This window comes from Chiloscyllium plagiosum, unplaced genomic scaffold (genome assembly GCF_037043375.1).
Source record: "Chiloscyllium plagiosum isolate Xiang-an unplaced genomic scaffold, Cpla_swu_hap1 HiC_scaffold_26, whole genome shotgun sequence".
Classification (NCBI taxonomy): Eukaryota; Metazoa; Chordata; class Chondrichthyes; order Orectolobiformes; family Hemiscylliidae; genus Chiloscyllium; species Chiloscyllium plagiosum.
In genome coordinates, this window is record NW_028270164.1 from 17,029,091 (window position 1) to 17,051,017 (window position 21,927).

At 42.7% G+C, this 21,927-nt stretch overlaps 1 long non-coding RNA gene across 1 annotated transcript; it reads left to right on the forward strand.

Moving 5' to 3' along the window:
* Positions 1–9,369: 9,369 nt before the first annotated feature.
* Positions 9,370–17,119, forward strand: LOC148145104 (uncharacterized). The gene is made up of 2 exons (XR_015750903.1): positions 9,370–10,215; positions 14,797–17,119. It is a non-coding gene; the product is annotated as an uncharacterized LOC148145104 (long non-coding RNA).
* Positions 17,120–21,927: the final 4,808 nt, after the last annotated feature.

Here is a 21,927-nt window from a genome sequence, read left to right on the forward strand (position 1 = left end):
ATGAGGGCAGAGTGGTAGATGTGATTTATGTGGACTTCAGTAAGGCGTTCGATAAGGTTCCCATGGGAGACTGATTAGCAAGGTTAGATCTCGCGAAATACAGGGAGAACTAGCCATTTTGATACAGAACTGGCTCAAAGGTAGAAGGTGGTGGTTGTATTTCAGACTGGAGGCCTGTGACCAGTGGAGTGCCACAAGGATCGGGGCTGGGTCCTCTACTTTTTGTCATTTACATAAATGATTTGGATGCGAGCATAAGAGGTACAGTTAGTAAGTTTGCAGATGACACCAAAATTGAAGGTGCAGTGGACAGCGAAGAGGGTTACCTCAGATTACAACAGGATCTTGACCAGATGGGCCAATGGGCTGAGAAGTGGCAGATGGAGTTTAATTCAGATAAATGCAAAGTGCTGCATTTTGGGAAAGCAAATCTTAGCAGGACTTATACACTTAATGGTAAGGTCCTAGGGAGTGTTGCTGAACAAAGAGACCTTGGACTGCAGGTTCATAGCTCCTTGAAAGTGGAGTCGCAGGTAGATAGGATAGTGAAGAGCTATGTGTATGGAATGAGCTGCCAGAGGAAGTGGTGGAGGCTGGTACAATTGCAACATTTAAGAGGCATTTGAATGGGTATATGAATGGGAAGGGTTTGGAGGGATATGGGTTGGGTACTGGCAGGTTGGATTAGATTGGGTTGGGATATCTGGTCGGCATGGACGGGTTGGACCGAAGGGTCTGTTTCCATGCTGTACATCTCTATGACTCTATAAAAATCTACTCCTTGAAGAACTCACCGTGTCTCCTGGTGATTCTCTATATTTTCTCCATGACAACCGTTACCCACTCCTTTGTCTGTCCAACAGTTCTTCTCTCTCATTAGAATAAAGAACAATATAGCACAAGAACAGGCCCTTCAGCCCACCTGACACATTTTGCCTTTCTCTGTTAAAACTATTTCACTTACAGGATATGTATCCTTCTAATCCCTTCCTATTTGTATATATGTCCAGATATTTCTTGAATGCTGCATTGTGTCTGCTTCCACCATCTCTTCCAGCAGCGTGTTCCAGGCATTCACCACCCTTTATGTGAAAACCATGCCTCGTGCATCTCTAATCATCTGCCCTTGCATCTTGAATCTGTGTCCCCTAGTAATTGATCCCTCCACCCTGGGAAAAAGCCTAATTTATACTCTATCAATGCCATTCGCAATCTTCATAAACTTCTATCAGGTCACTCCTCAACTTCCTGTGATCCAGTGAAAACAAACCCATTCTATTCAACCTTTCTTCATCGCTATTGGAACATGATAAATTACCAAGCAACATCCTGGTAAACCTTTTCTTTACCCTCTCCAAAGCATCCACATCCTTCTGGTAGTGGGGTTACCAAAACTGTATGCAATATTCCAAGTGCGGCCTAACTAAGGTCCTGTAAAGCTGTAGTATAATTTGTCTATCCTTACACTCAATGCCCCTTCCAATGAAGACAAGCATGTCATAAGCCTTTTTTACTACCTTATCTACCTGCACTGCCACCTTCAGTGATCTATGTACCTGCACACACAGATCCCTCTGTAAATCAATGCTACTAAGGGTTCTGCCATTCACTGTATAATTTCCACCTGTGCTTGACCTTCCAAAATGCATCACCTCATATTTGTCTGGATTAAACCCCAGCTGCCATTTTTCTGCCCATGCCTCCAACTGATCTGCTGAATTTTCTGACAATCCTCCTCACTCTCTGCAACTCCACCAATCTTTGTATCATCCGCAAATTTACTAATTAGACCAGCTATCGTTTCCTCCAAATCATTTACGTAGATCATGACCAGCAGAGGTCTCAGCACTGAACCCTGTGGAACACCACTAATCATAACCCTCCATTCTGAAAAGCATCCTTCCACCACTACCCTCTGTCTCCTATGACTAAGCCACTTCTATATTCATCTTGCCAGCTCTCCCCGATACCATGATACCATCTTTTGTACCAGTCTGCCAAGAGGGACCTTGGCAAAGGCTTTACTGAAGTCCATGTAGACATCAACCACTTTTCCCTCAACAATCATCTTCATGCACAAAACCATGCTGTCTAATGCTAATACGTCAATTCGCTTCTAAATACATCCCTGAGAAACTTTTCCAATAGTTTCCCTACCACTGATGTGAGGCTCTCAGGCCTGTAATTTCCTGGATTATCCCTGTCACCCTTCTTAAACAATAGGTCAACATTGGCTGTTCTCCAGTCCTCTAGGACCTCACCTGTGGTCAAAGAGGATAGAACGATATCTTCCATGTTCCAGCAATTTGTTCTCTTGCCTCCCTCAATATTCTGTGATAGCTCCCGTCAGGACCGCCAGACTTATCTATCTTAATACTTTTTGAGATGCACAACACCTCTCCCTTTTTACTAGCAACTTGGCTTAGAAATTCAGCACTCCCTTCCCTGAGATCATCCTCCACCAGTTCCTTGTCTTTGGTGAATACTGATACAAAGTATTCATTTAAGACCTCCCCTACCTCTTCTGGCTCCACACATACATTTCCTCCTTCGTCCTTGAGTGGGCCAACCCTTTTCTTTGGCCTCTATCTACACCAATTGTTCACTCCTTACCCCTCCCTCCACCCTATCTTCTGCATAAAAAACAACTTTTTCCTATCTACCATCAGTTCTGAAGAAAGGGAACTGGACCCGAAACATTAACCCTGATTTCTTTCCACAGGTGCTGCCAGACCTGCTGAGGTTTTCCAGCAATTTCTGTTTTTGTGCCAGGATATTATATACTTTATTAGCAACATTCTCCACCTGTCCTGCTCCCTTCAGTGCTCTGTGGACATGTACATCAGGTCCCTCTGCTCCTGCACCCCGTCAAGGATTGTAACCTCTATTTTCTATTGTCTTTTTCAAATTCATTTTGTGGGATGTGGGCATCGCTAGCTGGTCAGCATTTATTGCCCATCTCTGGTTGCCCTTGAGAAGGTGGTAGTGAGCTGCCTTCTTAAACCGCTGCAGTCTACCTGCTGTTTGTTGACCCACAATGCCATTAAGGAGGGAATTCCATGATTTTGATCCAGCAACCCCGAAGGAGCAGTGATACATTTCCAAGTCAGGACGGTGAGTGGCTTGGAGGGGAACTTGAATGCGATGCTGTCTGTCCATGTTCTTCCCACCAACATGCATCAGGTCACACATCTCCACATTGGACTTCAACTGTCGCCTTTTGCTAACTCCACCTATGTCCCTTTGAAATTCTACACTATCTTCCTCACAGTTTACAATGCAAGTTTCATATAATCTGCAAACTTTGACTTTGTACCCTGCACACTAACTTCTAGGTCATTAATACATATCAAGAAAAGCAAGGCTCCCAATACTGACCCCTGGGAAGTCCACTATAAACAATCAGCCTGAAAAATATCCATTGTCCATGACTTTCTGTTTACTACTAATCAGCCAATTTTTCATCCATTTAGCCACTCACACTTTTATTCATTGAAATTAAATTTGCTTACAAATCTGTTGTATAGCACTGTATTGAAAGCCTTTTGGACGTCCTAAAAACCACAACAGCATTATTCTCATTGACCCTTACTGTTGCCTTCTCAAAAACTCCAACAAATTACGCAAACATGATTTCTCCTTTAGAAATCCATGCTGGCTCATCACGAACAATCTAACTTCTTCCATGGGAGTACTATTTCTATCCTAAATAATTGTTTTTAGAAACTTCAACATTGAAATTAAACTGACTGGTCTATAACTACTGGACTTATCCTTCCAACCCTTTTTCTGAATAGTACCTGTAGTTCTCCAGTCCTCTGGCATTTCCCTTGCTTCTAGGGAAGACGGAAAGATTATGGCTGGTTCCCCTGTGATTTCCAATCTCACTTCTTTCCCTATCCTTGGATACATCTCAACCAATCCTAGTGCAATGTCAACTTTAAACATTAACGGTCTATCCAACATTTCCTCCTAATCAATTTTGAACCCTTTTTTATTTGATTTGGTTATTATTGTCACATGTACCAAGATACAGTGAAAAATATTATTTTGCATGCTAAGCAAAGTATTCCTTACATAAGTATATCAATGTAGTTGAACAAAATGCAGAATATAGTAGAAATGCAGAATATAGGGTTAACATAGAACTCTCTCGCTGTGGCCAGATTGCATCTATCTCCTTGGTAAACACAGATGAAAAGTAGTAATTTAACCTCTCAGTGATGCTTCTTGCCTCCCTGTAATCCCCCTGTAGGTCGCTGATAGGTCCTCCTCCTCCTTTTACCACACTTTTACTATTTATATGCCTATAGATGCCTTTGCGCTTCCCCATTATGTTGGCTGCCAGGTGTTTCTCACAAACCCTCTTCATTTCCCTAGGATGTTTTTCACCTCCCTTTGAACCTTCTCTTTTCTTCCTGGTTCTCAATTGTATTTTCCACCTGACATCTGTTATTAGCACTCTGGCTTCCTGAATTTTCTGAACTTTCCTAATGCCTTTTTTATCCATAGAACTCTGGATTTGTTAGCTCTCCTTCTCCCTTCTGAGGGAAAGTACCTTCACTGCACATGAACCACATCCCCTTGAAGGTAGGCCATTGTTCAATGTCAGTTTTTCCCAGAGCTTTTTGTTCCAGTCTATCTGCTCCAGCTCCATTCTTGCCCTTAACCCTAACCCATTGAAGTTGGCTGTCCCTCAGTTAATTATTCTTACTCTGGATTGTTTATTGACTCTTCCCATTATCATTTTCCTTTAATTTCAAAAACATACTTTCTTCCTTAAAAAAAACTTTACATATACACAGACACAAACAAAGTTTGGTTTTGTACAAAAGCATTTGAAGAAAACAAGCAAAACATTGGAGTTTGACTCTATCCAACAAATAAAAAAAGGCATCTCTTACTTGTATAAGACTATATTTACATGTATTTCAGGCGCCGGAAGGGTCCGATAACAGAACGGATCCCAATTTAACCTCTGACAGTGGTCTTTCCCCACTGGCTCTTTGTTTATTTTTTCAAAAATATACTTTATTCATAAAAAATCTGTATACGTTGTCACAAAAGCAGTGTGGTTCTGTATAGTTACATATCAAGTAAGTAAACAAAACATTGGACTTTGACTCTGTCCAAAAACCCTGATGAAGGGCTTTTGCCCGAAACGTCGATTTCCCTGCTCCACGGATGCTGCCTGGCCTGCTGTGCTTTTCCAGCACGACACTCGGGACAGCAAAAAAACCAAAGATCTCCTTTGCAGATACATTACTGATATTTACATTTATTTGAGGCTGTAGCAGGATCTGCTAACTGAACAGACCCCCATTTACCTTCAGCAGGAAGACCTGAGACAGTGGTCTTTCCCCACTGTGCCTTGGCAGTAGCTGCGTCTCTCAGCACATGGTCCTGGACCTAGAATATGCCAGTCTGCAACACTCAGTCAGGGTCAACTCTTTGTTCTGGAAAACCAACAAGTTTCAGGCAGACCAAAGAGCGTCTCTCACTGAGTTGATGGTCCTCCTTGGCTTGGTGTGTGTCCAGGGAACAGTCCGTGGAACACAGAGTCCTGCATCATGGAGCTGCTTAGGACGAACCTTGATGCAAACCACTGCATCTTCCTTTGCAAAGACACATTCCAGAAGAATATGTGTGACAATCTCAATCCCTCCCCGCAGCCACTTCGAGGGCAGTGTATAGTGGCACAGACTGACTGGGTGTACATGAAGGATCTCACAGGTAGTACCCTTCACACCACCAACCAAATGCTGTCTTGGTGATTATTACAAAATTCTGGTGATGAGTTATTCGGCCAAATGACTTTGATAGTCTCCTCAGGAACCATGCGACAGGATCCACCCTATCCTTTACCTTCATGGTCTTGAGGATGCTGTGTGCTGACCATTTCCTGATGGACTGGTGGTCAAAGGTGCTTCTTGTTGCAAACTTCTCTATGAAGGACAGGTGAGATGGAACGGTCCATCTACTTGGAGTGTTCCATGGCAGCGAGGCCAATCCCATTCTTCGCAACACAGGGAACAGGTATGTAGTAACACTCGATATTAAGGTACAGTGATCACTGTCTCTCAAGTGTCCCCCTGCTAACACTTGATCCACTGAATTTCCAAGAATCAATTCTGACAGTGCATCCTTTCAACTGAAATGAGTACATGCTGCTGTAAGAAATGCTCCTGAACACAATTTACAAATGTTTGCCACTCTCCATCCTTAATACTATCACTGCCCCAGTCTACAATTATGTTGTTAAAATCCTCAATTATAAGCAATATAATGTTGGTATGTTGTTGTACTTTCTATACATATTTTTGTCTCAGTACATCCTTCCCACCAGATGATCATCAATAGACCACACCAAACAATGTAATTGCACCACTTGTTTTTCCTTAACTCTCGCCAGATTGATTCTGTCTTGAACCCTCTGGAATGTCATCTTTCTCCAGTTTGATAATGCTCTTGTTAACCAATACCACCACCCAGTCTCTTTTCCTTTTATTTCTGAACACCTTGTATCCAAGGATAATTAACACCAAGTCATACCGTTGCTAGAGCCAGGTGTCAGTAGGTGTCATATACTTGGATTTCCAATTTGATAAAAAGTGAATGTGCAGCGTATGTATACATATATATGGAGGTGATATATTAGCCTGCAAAGAGGATTGATTTATTGTAGAAAGGGGATAAGTGAGGCATTTTCAAATTGGCAGGCTGCAACTATTGTAATGCTGAAAGAATCTGTGCTAGGGACTCAGCTTTTACATCAGTATTAATAACTTAGATCAAGAGACAGAGAGTAATATATCTAAGTTTACTGATGAAAGATAGCTAAGTAGGATTGCACACTATGTGGAGGATCCAAGGGGATTTAGTCATGTTAGGTGAGTGACCCACAAGGTGACAGATGAATTATCCTATGAGCAATGAGGTTCTTCACTTTAGTTGGAAGAATTGAAAAATCGAAAAAGAGTGAAACTGCTTAATGTTGATGTGGAGAAGGATTACTGTATGCGCCTGCAAGGTACAGAAGCAATTCAGAATGATTTTGAAAGTGAATTTTTAGCCATGATCCAGTTGAATGGTGGAGCAAGCTTGATGGGCTACGTAGTGTGGTCATGCTCCCATTTCCATAATATTGTCAAATTTCCTCTCCATTTCCTTTGGTTCAAGGAGAACAACCCCCAGCTTCGGTAGTCAGAGGTGTAGTGGTGATGTCACTGGACTGGTAATCCAGAGTCCAGGTTAGTGTTCCAGGGACATGGGTTTGAATTCTAGTTTGACGGATTGTGAAATATATAAATAATCTGGAAATAATCTGAAAGCTCCCCCAATGGCAACCATGTAAACACAGTGAAAACACAGTGAAGGAAATCTGTCATCCTTACCTGGTCTGGCCTTCAACTTCCCCTCTTACTCTGCCAAGGATATGCAAGTCCTGGACATCCTCCACCGCCGAATCCAAACAACCCGTTGCCTGGGGGAAGAATGCCTCATCTTCCGCCTTGGGACCCTCCAAGCACACAGCATCAACATCGACTTCACCAGTTTCCTCATCTTTCCTCCCCTCACCTCATCCCAGATCCAACCCTCCAACTTGGCACTGCTTTCTTGAACTGTCCTACCTGTCCATCTTCCTTCCCACCTATCCGTTCCACCCTCTGCTCTGACCTATCATCATCATCCCCCACCAGCATCTACCTATCCCTTCCTAGCTATCTCACCCCCATCCTACCCTCCTATTTATCTCTCAGCCCCTTCCCCACACCCCCCACATTCCTGATGAAGAACTTATGCCGAAACGTCGATTCTACTGCTCCTGGGATGCTGCCAGACCTGCTGTGCTCTTACAGCATCACATTTTTCGACCCTGGTCTACATGTGGTTCCAGACTCATAGCAATGTGGTTGACTCTTAACAGCCCTAACAATTAGGGCTGGGTAATAAATTCTGGCCGAGTCAGTCAGACGACATTTTGTGAACGAATTTTTAAAAAATCCTCAGCTAGTTAAATTCCCGTTACCCGGAATAATCGTGATAACTTTTCTTTGCACCTTCTAACAGGTTTGTTAAAGCGTAATGAACTGGATGCAGCAATCTTGTTATGGTGGAACCTGAAACTATATGCAACATCACAACCACTTTAATTTGCATGTTTGAAAATAAGTAACGCAAGGTTATAGTTAGTAATTTCTTCTTGGAAAAGATAAAAGCCCAATTTTATCAACGTTGAAATCGGAATGCAAATCTCAATTCAAATACCCATAGTACAAATCTAGCACCTTTTAAAAACATAAATGACTCAAAGGCTGTAAAAAAACGAATCGGTCAGGAATATTTAGACAATCTCCAGATAGGAAATATAAATCTCCACTTGTTATTATTGAAAGCATTCACTATCTTGATATGAGGCGATAAATTGATATTTTAAAGTATATAGCCTTCGCTTCTCAAAAGCTGCATCTCTTCAGCAGATAGTGAAATATGGTAACAATTTTCTGTTGGATTGCTAATTATAAAATAAGCCAGTAGATGTCACTTTTCCTCTGCGTAACGAAGCCTGTATCCGAAACTAAATATCTACTTTATTTCTGTTAGAAATTTCGAATGCGGGTTGGGGAAGATAGATAAATGCTAAAAATGCACGGAATAATTTAATGCAAAGGACTCTTTGTATATTGTACCGTGTTTCATTGTTCTTAACTAGTAAACATTTCGGATGGCTGCAAGTCAATAATTTCAGCGAGCAACCTTTTGAGTGAAGGCCAATAAGGGGTTAAAGAATCCCGCAGAAATGTAGTGATATTCTTCTATGTAATATTTCGTGCATTCACTCTTCACTCAGTTGAATTTTGTCTTCAGTAAATAAAATGTTATATTTAGTAGCTATTTTATAAATAAAGCCCAGAAATTTTATTTAACATACTTTTATAATATCGATTTAAAATTAAGTTTCGAGGTTTTAAGTCATCTTAAAGTGGTTCAGAGATTGAAAAAATGCTGAGTATTGTGTGTAGTGTTTAGAGTTCAGTGCTGTGCAGTGTGCTTGATTCTTAGATACTTGACAATTGTGCAACATTTTGGCAACTTTGCTACATTGCGCTTTGCTACTTTGTCGATGACGTAGACAGGAACCTCCTCCAACTGCGCAGGCGTGGCAGCTGCAGCACAGCTGTTGCCGGGCAGATCTGTGTCCTGACGTGACCTCCCTTCCACGCATGCGCCGGCGCCTCCTGCCCATATATGGGGTTACAGCAACGTATTGCCGGGCGGAGGGGGATGCCAACTCGCGCAGGCGTGGCCGTGCTTTCTTGTTGCAGAGATGGCGCTTAGCGTGCAGCGCCATGCAGTTTAGCTGCCAGGTTTTGGCGCGATTTTAGGGGTAGCCTCTCCAAGGAGGGTGAAATTTGATGTCTGCTGTGGACATGCCAACAGGTCCACCCAGGAAGTTCAAAAGATGCAACCTCAACCCTTAGAACCATGGGTCGTAGATGTATTGGAAAACGTACAATAACCCCTCCAAGTTGTGTGCTATGGTGAATTGGAACAATTTTTTTTAGATTACTTACAGTGTGGAAACAGGCCCTTCAGCCCAACAAGTCCACACCGACCTGCCGAAGCGCAACCCACCCATTCCCCGACATTTACCCCTTTACTTAACATTACGGGCAATTTAGCAAGGCCAATTCACCTGACCTGTACATCTTTGGACTGTGGGAGGAAACCGGAGCACCCGGAGGAAACCCACGCAGACACGGGGAGAATGTGCAAACTCCACACAGTCAGTCGCCTGAGGCGGGAATTGAACCCGGGTCTCTGGCGCTGTGAGGCAGCAGTGCTAACCACTGTGCCACCGTGCTACCCACTCTTCCTGATCAACACCAACAACAGAGACTGGTCAAGAAGGCAGCTCTCTACCACCTTCTCAGGCTCAATTAGAGATGGACAATAAATGTTGATCTTTCTCAGTACTACTGTCCAAAGCGCAAAGTGAAAATCCAGACACTAATATCACATGACTATTGGCTTCAAACATGTCAAGAACAGGAGCTGGAACAGAGGCCATATAGCAGATTCAAATCTGCTCCACCATTCAACAAAGTCACGTTGATCTCCCTCAGCACCTTCCTACATCATTCTATCCGTTGATGCCCTTCATCACTGGAACTGGAGTTGGATGAACTGAGGATTATTCGAGAGGCTGAGAAGGTGATAGATAGAAGCTACAGGGACATAGTTACGCCAGAGAACAGAGGTAGCTGGGTAACAGTTAGAGGTGGGAAGGGGAGGAAGCAGGCAGTGCAGGGATCCCCTGTAGTCATTCCCCTAAACAATAGGTATACCGCTTTGGATACTGGTGGGGGGGACAGCCTAGCAGGGGTAAGCTGCAGTGACCGGGTCTGTGGCGTGAGGTCTGGCTCTGAGACTCAGAAGGGAAAGGGGGAGAGGAGGAGAGCGCTAGTTATAGGAGACTCTCTAGTTAGAGGGACGGACAGGCGATTCTGTGGGCCTGGGCGAGACTCTCGGATGGTTTGTTGCCTCCCGGGTGCCAGGGTCCGAGACGTCTCGGACCGTGTCTTCAGAATCCTTAAGGGGGAGGGTGTGCAGCCAGAAGTCGTGGTGCACGTTGGCACCAACGACATAGGTAGGAAGAGAGGTGGGGAGGTCATTTAAGAGCTCAGGGAATTTGTCTGTCCTAGCTTTCAGCTTCCAGCCTGAGTCGTCATCTCTGGGTTGTTGCCGGTGCCACGTGACAGTGAGGCAAGGAATAGGGAGAGAGTGCAGTTGAACACGTGGCTGCAAGGATGGTGTAGGAGAGAGGGCTTCAGGTATCCTGGGGGGTAGGTTTGCTAGCTATCTTCGGGGGGGTTTAAACTAATTTGGCAGGGGGATGGGATCCGGACTTGTAGTCCAACAAGTAGGCTAGCTGTTTGTCAGGATGTCCAAGTGTGTGGGGAGGCTGTGAAGAAGGTAGCACTGACAGGGAATACTTGCGGACACAGAGATGGGTTCAAGTGCGTATACTTCAACGCAAGGAGTATCAGAAATAAGGTGGGTGAGCTTAAGGCGTGGATAGGTACCTGGGACTACGATGTTGTGGCCATCATGGAAACGTGGATAGAAGAGGGACAGGAATGGTTGTTGGAGGTTCCTGGTAGGATTAGGGAGGGTGGTAAAAAAGGAGGGGGGGTGGCGTTGCTAATTAGAAATGGTATAACAGCTGCAGAAAGGCAGTTCGAGGGGGATCTGCCTTTAGAGGTAGTATGGGCTGAAGTCAGAAATTGGAAAGGTGCAGTCACCTTGTTGGGTGTTTACTATAGGCCCCCCAATAGCAGCAGAGATGTGGAGAAACAGATTGGGAAACAGATTTGGGAAAGGTGCAGAAGCCACAGGGTAGTAGTCATGGGAAGTCATGGTAGTAGTCACTTCCCAAATATTGATTGGAAGCTCTTTAGATCAAGTAGATTGGATGGGGCGGTGTTTGTGCAGTGTGTCCAGGAAGCTTTTCTAACACAGTATGTAGATTGTCCGACCAGAGGGGAGGCCATTTTGGATTTGGTACTCGGTAATGAACCGGGACAAGTGATGAGCTTGTTAGTGGGTGAACATTTTGGTGATGGTGACCACAATTCTGTGACTTTCACCTTGGTTATGGAGAGAGATAGGTGCATGCATCAGGGTAGGTTTTACAATTGGGGGAAGGGTAATTACGATGCTGTAAGACAGGATCTGAGGAGCATAAGTTGGGAGCATAGGCTGTCGGGGAAGGATGTCGTGGAAATGTGGAACTTTTTCAAGGAACAGATACGACGTGTCCTTGATATGTATGTACCGGTCAGGCAGGAAAGAAATGGTCATGTGAGGGAACCTTGGTTGATGAGGGAGGTTGAATGTCTTGTAAAGAGGAAGAAGGAGGCTTACATAAGGTTGAGGAAACAAGGTTCAGACAGAACAGTGGAGGGATACAGGATAGCCAGAAGGGACCTGAAGAAAGGGATTAGGAGAGCCAAGAGAGGGCATGAAAAATCTCTGGCGGATAGGATCAAGGATAACCCAAAGGCATTTTATGCGCATGTGAGAAACATGAGAATGACGAGAACGAGGGTAGGTCCAATCAAGGACAGTAGTGGGAGACTGTGTATTGAGTCAGAAGAGATAGGAGAGGTTTTGAATGAGTACTTTTCTTCAGTATTTACTAATGAGAGGAACCGTATTGTTGAAGAGGAGAGTGTGAAACGGACTGGTAAGCTAGAGGAGATACATGTTAGGAAGGAAGATGTGTTGGACATTTTGAACAACTTGAGGATAGACAAGTCCCCCGGGCCTGATGGGATATATCCTAGGATTATGTGGGAAGCAAGAGAGGAAATTGCAGTACCGTTGGCAATGATCTTTTCATCTTCACTGTCAACAGGGGTGGCACCAGGGGACTGGAGAGTGGCGAATGTTGTGCCCCTGTTCAAAAAAGGGAATAGGGATAACCCCGGGAATTACAGGCCAGTTAGTCTTACTTCGGTGGTAGGTAAAGTAATGGAAAGGGTACTGAGGGATAGGATTTATGAGTATCTGGAAAGGCACTGCTTGATTAGGGACAGCCAGCACGGATTTGTGAAGGGTAGGTCTTGCCTTACAAGTCTGATTGAATTCTTTGAGGAGGTGACCAAGCATGTGGATGAGGATAGAGCAGTGGATGTAGTATATATGGATTTTAGTAAGGCATTTGATAAGGTTCCCCATGGTAGGCTTATGCGGAAAGTCAGGAGGCATGGGATAGAGGGAAATTTGGCCAATTGGATAGAAAACTGGCTAACCGGTCGAAGTCAGAGAGTGGTGGTAGATGGTAAATATTCAGCCTGGAGCCCAGTTACAAGTGGAGTTCCGCAGGGATCAGTTCTGGGTCCTCTGCTGTTCGTAATTTTTATTAATGACTTGGATGAGGGAGTCGAAGGGTGGGTCAGTAAATTTGCAGATGATACGAAGATTGGTGGAGTTGTGGATAGTGAGGAGGGCTCTTGTCGACTGCAAAGGGACTTGGATATGATGCAGAGCTGGGCTGAGGAGAGGCAGATGGAGTTCAACCCTGCCAAGTGTGAGGTTGTCCATTTTGGAAAGACAAATAAGAATGTGGAATACAGGGTTAACGGTAGGGTTCTTAGTGAGGTGGAGGAACAGAGGGATCTTGGGGTCTATGTTCATAGGTCTTTGAAAGTTGCCACTCAGGTGGATAGAGCTTGTAAGGCGGCCTATGGAGTATTATCGTTCATTAGCAGATGGATTGGATTCAAGAGTTGTGAAGTGATGTTGCAACTGTACAGGACTTTGGTTAGGCCACATTTGGAGTACTGTGTGCAGTTCTGGTCGCCTCACTTTAGGAAAGATGTGGAAGCTTTGGAGAGGGTGCAGAGAAGATTTACCAGGATGTTGCCTGGAATGGAGAATAGGTCGTACGAGGATAGATTGAGAGTGCTAGGCCTTTTCTCATTGGAACGGCGAAGGATGAGGGGTGACTTGATAGAGGTTTATAAGATGATCAGAGGAATAGATAGAGTAGACAGTCAGAAACTTTTTCCCCGGGTACAACAGAGTGTTACAAGGGGACATAAATTTAAGGTGAAGGGTGGAAGGTATAGGGGAGATGTCAGGGGTGGGTTCTTTACCCAGAGAGTGGTGGGGGCATGGAATGCGCTGCCTGTTGGAGTGGTAGAGTCAGAATCTTTGGTGACCTTTAAGCGGCAATTGGATAGATACATGGATGGGTGCTTAAGCTAGGACAAATGTTCGGCACAACATCGTGGGCCGAAGGGCCTGTTCTGTGTTGTATTGTTCTATGTCTATGTTCTATCACAAAACATCTTTCAATCTGTCTTGAATATATTCAATGACTGAGCACCCACAGCTCCATGAGGTTGAGAACCCTAGAGATTCCTAGCCCTTTAAGTGAATCCCCACAGTATGGAAAAGGGCCATTTGGCCCAACAAGTCCACACTGACCTGCTGAAAAGTAACCCACTCAGACCCATTCCACCACCTTATTACTCTACATTTACCTCTGATTAATGCACCTAATCTAGCCATCCCTGAACACTATGGGCAATTTAGCATGGGCAATTCACGTAATCTACACATCTTTGGATTGTGGGAAAAAAACCAGAGCACCTGAAGGAGACCCACACACTCTCCCACCTCTGTCCTTAACAAGGTCCACAAACAGCAAATGAATGAATAACCAGTTCATCTGTTTTGCAATGTTTGTTTAAAAAGGAATGTTAGTCAGAAGATTGTGTGGGAGAGTGTGTGGGTCTCCTTCAGGTGCTCTGGTTTTTTTCCCACAATCCAAAGATGTGTAGATTACGTGAATTGCCCATGCTAAATTGCCCATAGTGTTCAGGGATGGCTAGATTAGGTGCATTAATCAGAGGTAAATGTTAGGGGCGGCACAGTGGCACAGTGGTTAGCACTGCTGCCTCACAGCGCCAGAGACCCGGGTTCAATTCCCGCCTCAGGCGACTGACTGTGTGGAGTTTGCACGTTCTCCCCGTGTCTGCGTGGGTTTCCTCCGGGTGCTCCGGTTTCCTCCCACAGTCCAAAGATGTGCAGGGTCAGGTGAATTGGCCATACTAAATTGCCTGTAGTGTTAGATAAGGGGTAAATGTAGGGGTATGGGTGGGTTTCGCTTCGGCGGGTCGGTGTGGACTTGTTGGGCCGAAGGGCCTGTTTCCACACTAATCTAATCTAATCTAATCTAAATCTAATCTAAACTAGCAGAACTTTATGCTCTTCTTCCAACAGAATACCAACCTGAGTTGCAGATGGGACCTGAGTTTACTGTTCTTCCTGAAAAGTGACACCTCTAATAATACATCACTCCTGATTAAAGTATCAATATCAGTCTGGAATACATACCGATAGAATCCCTACAATGTGGAAACAGGCCATTCAGCCCAACTGACTCTCTGAAGAATGTTCCACCCAGACCCACCCCATTTCTGTAATTCTGCAGTTCCCATCCTAATCCACCAAGCCTGCACATCCCTGGACACCATGAGCAATTTACCATGGTCAATATACCTAAACTGCGCATCTTTGGATTGTGGGAGGAAACGAACATCCAGAAGCAACTCACGCAGACACGAGGAGAATGTACAAACTCCACATACACAGTTGCCTGGGGGTGGAATTAAACCTTGGTCGCTAGCACTGTGAGGCAGCAATACCAATCATTGAACTACCATATTGTCCTAAACACTGAATCCCTAGTTGGACTCTACAAGCTTTCTTAAACTTCTTAGTTTGTCTTGATTAAGTAACTCAACTTACACATACGACTAATACGTTGAAGTTGCATTGTAATGTGAAATCATGATTCTGGGTTCCATATGGAATTTTGGCTGTGTGTGAGAAACAACTGATTCCTTTCTCATTCCAAAAAAGGGATATAAGGCCAGTTTAAAACGTTGACTAACTTGGATTTTTGCAACATATCTTGAGCATACAGTACATTTAGAAAAAAATATTTATGCTTAAATCCTTATCAAAACTAATTTTGTCCTGGAAACAGCTCATGTTTCCAGGACAATCCATTATTGGCTTCACAGCTTAATCTTCTGACATGCTTCTTATATAAAGACAGAATGATGCTTCAGTGACAGGACAAGGACAACTAGTAAAGAATGACATTTGCACAGAGGAGATAGGGAAATGCTGCTTCCACTGATGGAGTGATCAAGAATGTGAGGGCACAGATTTCAGGTCATTTGCAAAAGAAGCAATGGTGATAAGAAGAAAATGTTTACACACAATTAGTGTTTCAAATGAAGTGAAGGAAGGTTCAACTGTGACATTCAAAGGAGAATTGGATTATTATCTGAAAATGAAAATTCTGCTCTGAGGTAGAAGATGATACTCAGGGAATTGTTTATTTAGAGAGTTGGTATGGGCATGATGGGCTGAATGGCTTTCTTCTGTGTTGTAATAATTCAGCAATTCTCTGATAAAAGTACATACAATAATCATAATGGCAAATATTGCTCTGGAAAGGAAGTAACTTTTTTTTCAAGTCGACAAAAACATTATCAAACAATATTAGATCTCCAGCAACATGAGGAGATATTAGAATATAATAAGGTACAGGAAAAAGAAGAAGAATAGCACTAGGTCATGATGCTCATTTGGAGAGCTAGTGCATGAAGGGTTGAATGGTTGCCTTCAGTACCACAACACTTCATTGATTTTGTCAGATGACCAAATGCTTCTTCAAAGAGGGGCTTTTAACATGTTTTAAGGAAGGAGAGCGGTAGAGAGGTGAAGTGGATTGGGGAGAAAATTCCAAAAAATTCAGCTGAAGCTATAGACATTGATACTGGAGTAAAAGAAACTGTGGATGCAGAATAGACCAGAATTAGAAGGATGTCGAGATCTCAGAGGGTTGAAGGACATTGCAGAGATAAGGAATGGTGAGACCATGGAGAGATTTGAAAGCAATATAGAAAAATGTTAAATTATCACCCTTTTCCTCTCTGATTAATGCACTGGAATACTTTGCATTTTAGCAGCATGCCACACAAAATAGAAACTTCTATAGAATCTTTAAAAATGATTGGTCAGTTGAATAGGTCAAAATCCTGAAAATATTTCTCGAAGGACAGTATGAATCAATCCACAGCAGGTGGACTTCAGCGATTCAAGAAGGCAGTTCACCACTACTTTCTTAAGGGCAACTAGGGACAGGCAATAAATGCTGGCCCAACTAATGACACATCCATGCCACGAATAAAAGTAAAATTACCAAACGGCTACTGATGTGAAGACGACAGTACCCCACATGGCTCACTTCAGCTGCTCCAGACACCACCTTAAGAAGCACAGCATACCAGAAAAGCAGACTTGATGGACCAAATTACCAGCTCCTGAGTCTATTTCAAATGTTCTTACATTATAACTTCATGGTCATTTGCACTGAGCTGGTGACAGGAGTCTGAAGGGCAGTTGCAGTTTCCCTCCTGATTGCTCTATCTGCATGGTGAACATGAGCTGTAATATACACAAGCCTTGCACAACTAGATTCAATATGTGCTGGGGGCGAGGAATTGAATTCACAGAAGCTTGATGATTACTTCACAAAACTCATTGTGGCAAGGATTCTATTGCCAGAGTCTAGGATATACTGAGAATATACTTATTAGCTGAGTCATGGTAATAGGAACAGATGATACTGCTGCCTCATAGGGAGGGGCTACTTCTAGCCAGCAGCCTCAAATGACTAAACAAATGGGAGACAGCAGCTAGTGCAGCATCAAATATGTGGCAGAAGTCACAGGGATATCTAATAAAACAGATCAGAGATAGAGACATCTGCAAGCAACTGACAGATAAGCACCACACTTATGTCCCTGTCCTGAAAGTTACAACTCTCAAGAGATATTGTTCTTACATGGTCTAAGGGAGGCATGGAGATGAATAAAAAGTGAAAGTTTTAAAATAAAGCCTTTACATGGGCAGCACAAGGGCATAGTGGTTAGCACTGCTGCCTCACAGAGCCAGGGTCCCAGGTTCGATTCCAGCCTCGGGTGACTGTCTGTGTGGAGTGTTCACATTCTCCCAGTGTCTGCGTGGGTTTCCTCCGGGTGCTCCGATTTCCTTCCACAGTCCAAAAACGTGAAAGGTTAGGTGAATTGGCTATGCTAAATTGCCCGTATTGTTAGATGTAGGGGAATGGATCTGGGTGAGTTGCTCTTCGGAGGGTCGGTGTGGACATGTTGGGTTGAAGGGCCTGTTTCCACACTAAGTAATCTAATCAATTTAGTCGTGTTCATTTCTGATGGTGCAGAATAAGGTAACAGATGAAAGGATTGACGTGGATGGCAGTTGGAGCAATTAGAAGTTAGATTACATCCGCATTTAGTGAAAGGTTAGCTAAAGTCTAGATTAGCAATTTATTTAGTTTCATCATTCTATGCTGCTGAATTGTTGTTGATGTGTCTTTTTCCTGCCCAACTTATAGAAAATATGTGCAACCGACAACACCCTATGATTTTCACTTTTTTTTCCATTGATAAGGCAAATTTTCCCTAAGTCCCTTCACCTCTGCAGCTACTTTTTCTTTAAGACAGTCCTTAAAGCTTACCTCTTAGAACATAAGAAATAGGAGCAGCGTCATTCGGTCCCTCAACCCTGCCCTACCTTTCAACAAGATCATGACAGATCTGCTCCAGGCTTCAACTCCTCCTTTGTGCCAGCTCAGCATAGACATCAATTCTCTGATATTTAAAAAAAACTCCCTCCTCTCTAAATACATTCAGTGACCGAGCCTCCGCAACTCTTTTGGTTGGAAATTGAAGACATTCAGTACCCTCCAGGAGAAGAAATTATTTTTCATCCCAGATTTCAATGTGTACCATTATGTGTACCATTATGCTGAAATTAATTGCCTGTTAGTGGAAACATCTTCTCAACACCTACCCCGTCAAACCCCCTCAGAATTTATATGTTTCAATAAACATTCTTCTAAACTCTAATAAATATAGTTCTAACTTCTTTAGCAATTCTTGATAAGCAACCTCTTCATTCTAGGAATTAAACTCGTGAATTTCTTTTGAACTGGCAATATATCCTTTTTTTAAAATGTGGGGACCAAAAATTCTCTCACTAAAGCTCTGTATGGTGATAGCAAGATTTCCCTATTCGAAAGTTCCAAATCTCTAACAATAAAAGGTTAAAATTCAATTTGCCTTCTCAGAACCTGCATGAACTCACACTTTGCTACATTAAACTCCATTTACCAAGTTTTTGCCCACTCAGACAATCTATCAATTTCTCTTTACAGATTCATGTTCTCATCACAATATGCCTTCCCACCTATGTTTGGTATCATCACTAATCTGAATGTGTTATACTCCTCCTCCTCCAAGTCATTATTGTAGACAGTAACTAATTGAGTCAAAAAGTGTGGCACTGGAAAAGCACAGCCGATCAGGCAACATCCAAACAGCAGGAGAGTCAATGTTTCGAGCATAAGCTCTTCATCAGGAATGTGTAACTAATCGAGGTCCTAAGATTGATCCTTGTGGTACTCCACTCCATTAACTAGGACTTCAGTTAGTTACACATTCCTGATAAAGAGCTTACGGTCGAACCTGAAAAAGAAAACAGGAAGTCCTGACTTTGCTGTGTGAACAAATCCTCAATCCATGCCAATACATTATCCCCAACACCATGGCTGCCTATCTTGCATAATAACCTTTTGTATAAGCATTGGGGAAAGCTTTCTGAAAATCCAAATGCCCTACATCTACCAGTTCTCTTTATCAACTCTAATTCTCAAAGAACCCTTGCAAATTTCTCAAACATGATTCCTTTTACACAGTCATGTTGGCTTTGTTTGTGTTTAAACTAATCTAAATGTTCTGCTTGTGCTTCTTTAATAATAATTGACTCTTGCATTTTCCCCACGATGAAGGTTAGGCTAACTGGACTGTAATTTTCTGTTTTTTGTCTCCCTCCTTTCTTAAATAGGGTCACCCCATCATCAATTTTCCAAAATGCTGGAACCTTCCTGGGATCCAAGGAGTTTTGGAATATTTCAACCAATACTTACACTTTCTTTGTAGCCACTTACTTTTATACCCTTTGATGTAGGCCATCTGGTCCTGGCAACATGTTTGTGTTTATAGTCCCATTAGATGTCAAATACTTTCTCCCTCAGTTTTGGATAAGGCTGAAGGTAACAGAAACTGAGAAAATGTTTTACAATGGACTGTAATGTGAATGGAATTATGCTGAGTCATTCAGCAAATATTTTTTTGTCTCTCAGAGACGGCCAACAATAAAGAATATTATAAGATCTTTCCTACCATCTACACCTTGTTTATCCCTTACCCTAGGGATGCTTATTGTCTTCTCCACCGAGAAGACTGGGGCAAAATATTGATTTAAATTATTTACCACATCACTGTTCTCCATTATTAATTCCCCAGTTGCATCCTCCATGCATTCCACATTGACCTTAGCTCCTCACTAATTTCTTGTATATTCATACATGATTTGCTCATTTGTATATTTCTTACCAAATTAATAAGCAATTTTCTCCCTCTTCATTAGATTTGTAGTCACCTATTGCTAGTTTCTGAAAAATTATCCAATCCTCTGGCCTACCATTAGCATTTTGCCAGTCTATGCCTTAGCTTTGGATTGGATACCCTTTGACCATCTTTGTTTATCACAGATGATTCATACATCAGAGTCTTTTTAGACTGAAGTAAATTTTTATTGATCTGAATGAAATACCCGCTGACCTTCCCCTTTGTCCACTTGCCCAACCCACTTTAGATAACTCTTTTTTTTCCTATCTCTGTAGCTACCCCCATTGAAGTTTGAAGGCCCTGGTTTTAGACAAGAGTTGCTTGCCCTCAACTAGAATTTGAAATATACCATGTTGTGCTTGCTTCCCCATAGAGGCTCCTTAACCATGAGATCTCTACCATGTTACAAAATACTATATCTAAAATAGCCTGTTCCTAGGTTGGTTCTGCAATATACTGCTCTAAGAAGTAAATCTTGATGCACTCCACAAATTAATTGTCCACGTTACCTTTGTTCATCTAACTTGTCCTGTCAATATGCAGACTAAACTCCCCCATGACAATTAGTGTCCTTGCACAGTTCAATTATTTCCCAAATTTGAGTTTTGTTCTTCAATAAGCCAACTCTTTGGGAGTCTATAAACAGCTCCCACTTGTGACTTTGTCCCTTGCTATTCCTTATTTCCATCCAAACTGATTCCACATCACAATCTATTATATCACAACTCAACACCGCACTGGTACCTTCCTCTATTAACATTTCCCAACCCCCTTCCCTTTTTGCCTATTTTTCCAAAATGTCACATACCTTTGAACTGAGTTCCCATTCTGCAACTAGATCTCAATAATAGGTATCAAGTCATATTCATTTATTTTTGTGTTGCCAACTCATCTATCTTGTTAGAAATGCTGTGAGCATGCAGATAAAGTTTAGGGTATGCTTTTCTCTCCTTTGACTTAAATCAGACAAAGCTGGATACTGTGAATCTGTGAAGCAGTAGGACATTATAACTTAATGCACAGGAAATGCGATAGAAAAATAGGTATGAGGCTGCATCTGGAATTTAGATCTCCTTATTTTAAAACAGGCTTTTGCACTCATTTTGACAAATAGCAACACCACAATGCTTTAGTCAGTAAAATTTTAGCTTAATTGCATGGTTCCAGTGTAAAACTTAAAAATCTTGGATTGACATTGAACACATTACACTGTTTTGCAGTTAGGCAAAAGTGAGGACTGCAGATGCTGGAAACCAGAGTCTAGATTAGAGTGGTGCTGGAAATGCACAGCAGGTCAGGCAGCATCAGACGAGCAGGAAAATCAACGTTTCGGGCAAAAGCCCTTCATCAGGGAAATGTCGATTTTCCTGCTCCTGGGATGCTGCCTGACCTGCTGTACATTTCCAGCACCACTCTAATCTAGACACTGTTTTCCAGTTGCTGTCTCACTTTGGGGTTAAGAGGACTTTTGAAGTCTCATGAAACCCCTGAATGACAAAGTTGGTTCAGCACAAACTTCAATTACTCACTGGAGATACTAAAATCACTAATAGCTCAAGTAATAGCTGACCCAGAGTCAGTAGTGAATACATTTTGACATCAATGCATCAGGCCAGCTTAGAAATAGATATCATTTCAAATACACTGATCCGAGTTCACAGATCTTCATTGCCATGTCATTAGGAGGCAATTTCCCACACCAGAAGACAGTGGGTAAGATATTGGTATGAGTGTTGTGAACAATAGTTATGATGATCTGGAAGTGGCTTTCCAGCTTGATCTCAAAGGTACAGCAAGTATAGCTCCAGTGCAACACATACAAAGTGAAAAAGTAGAAAGGTTT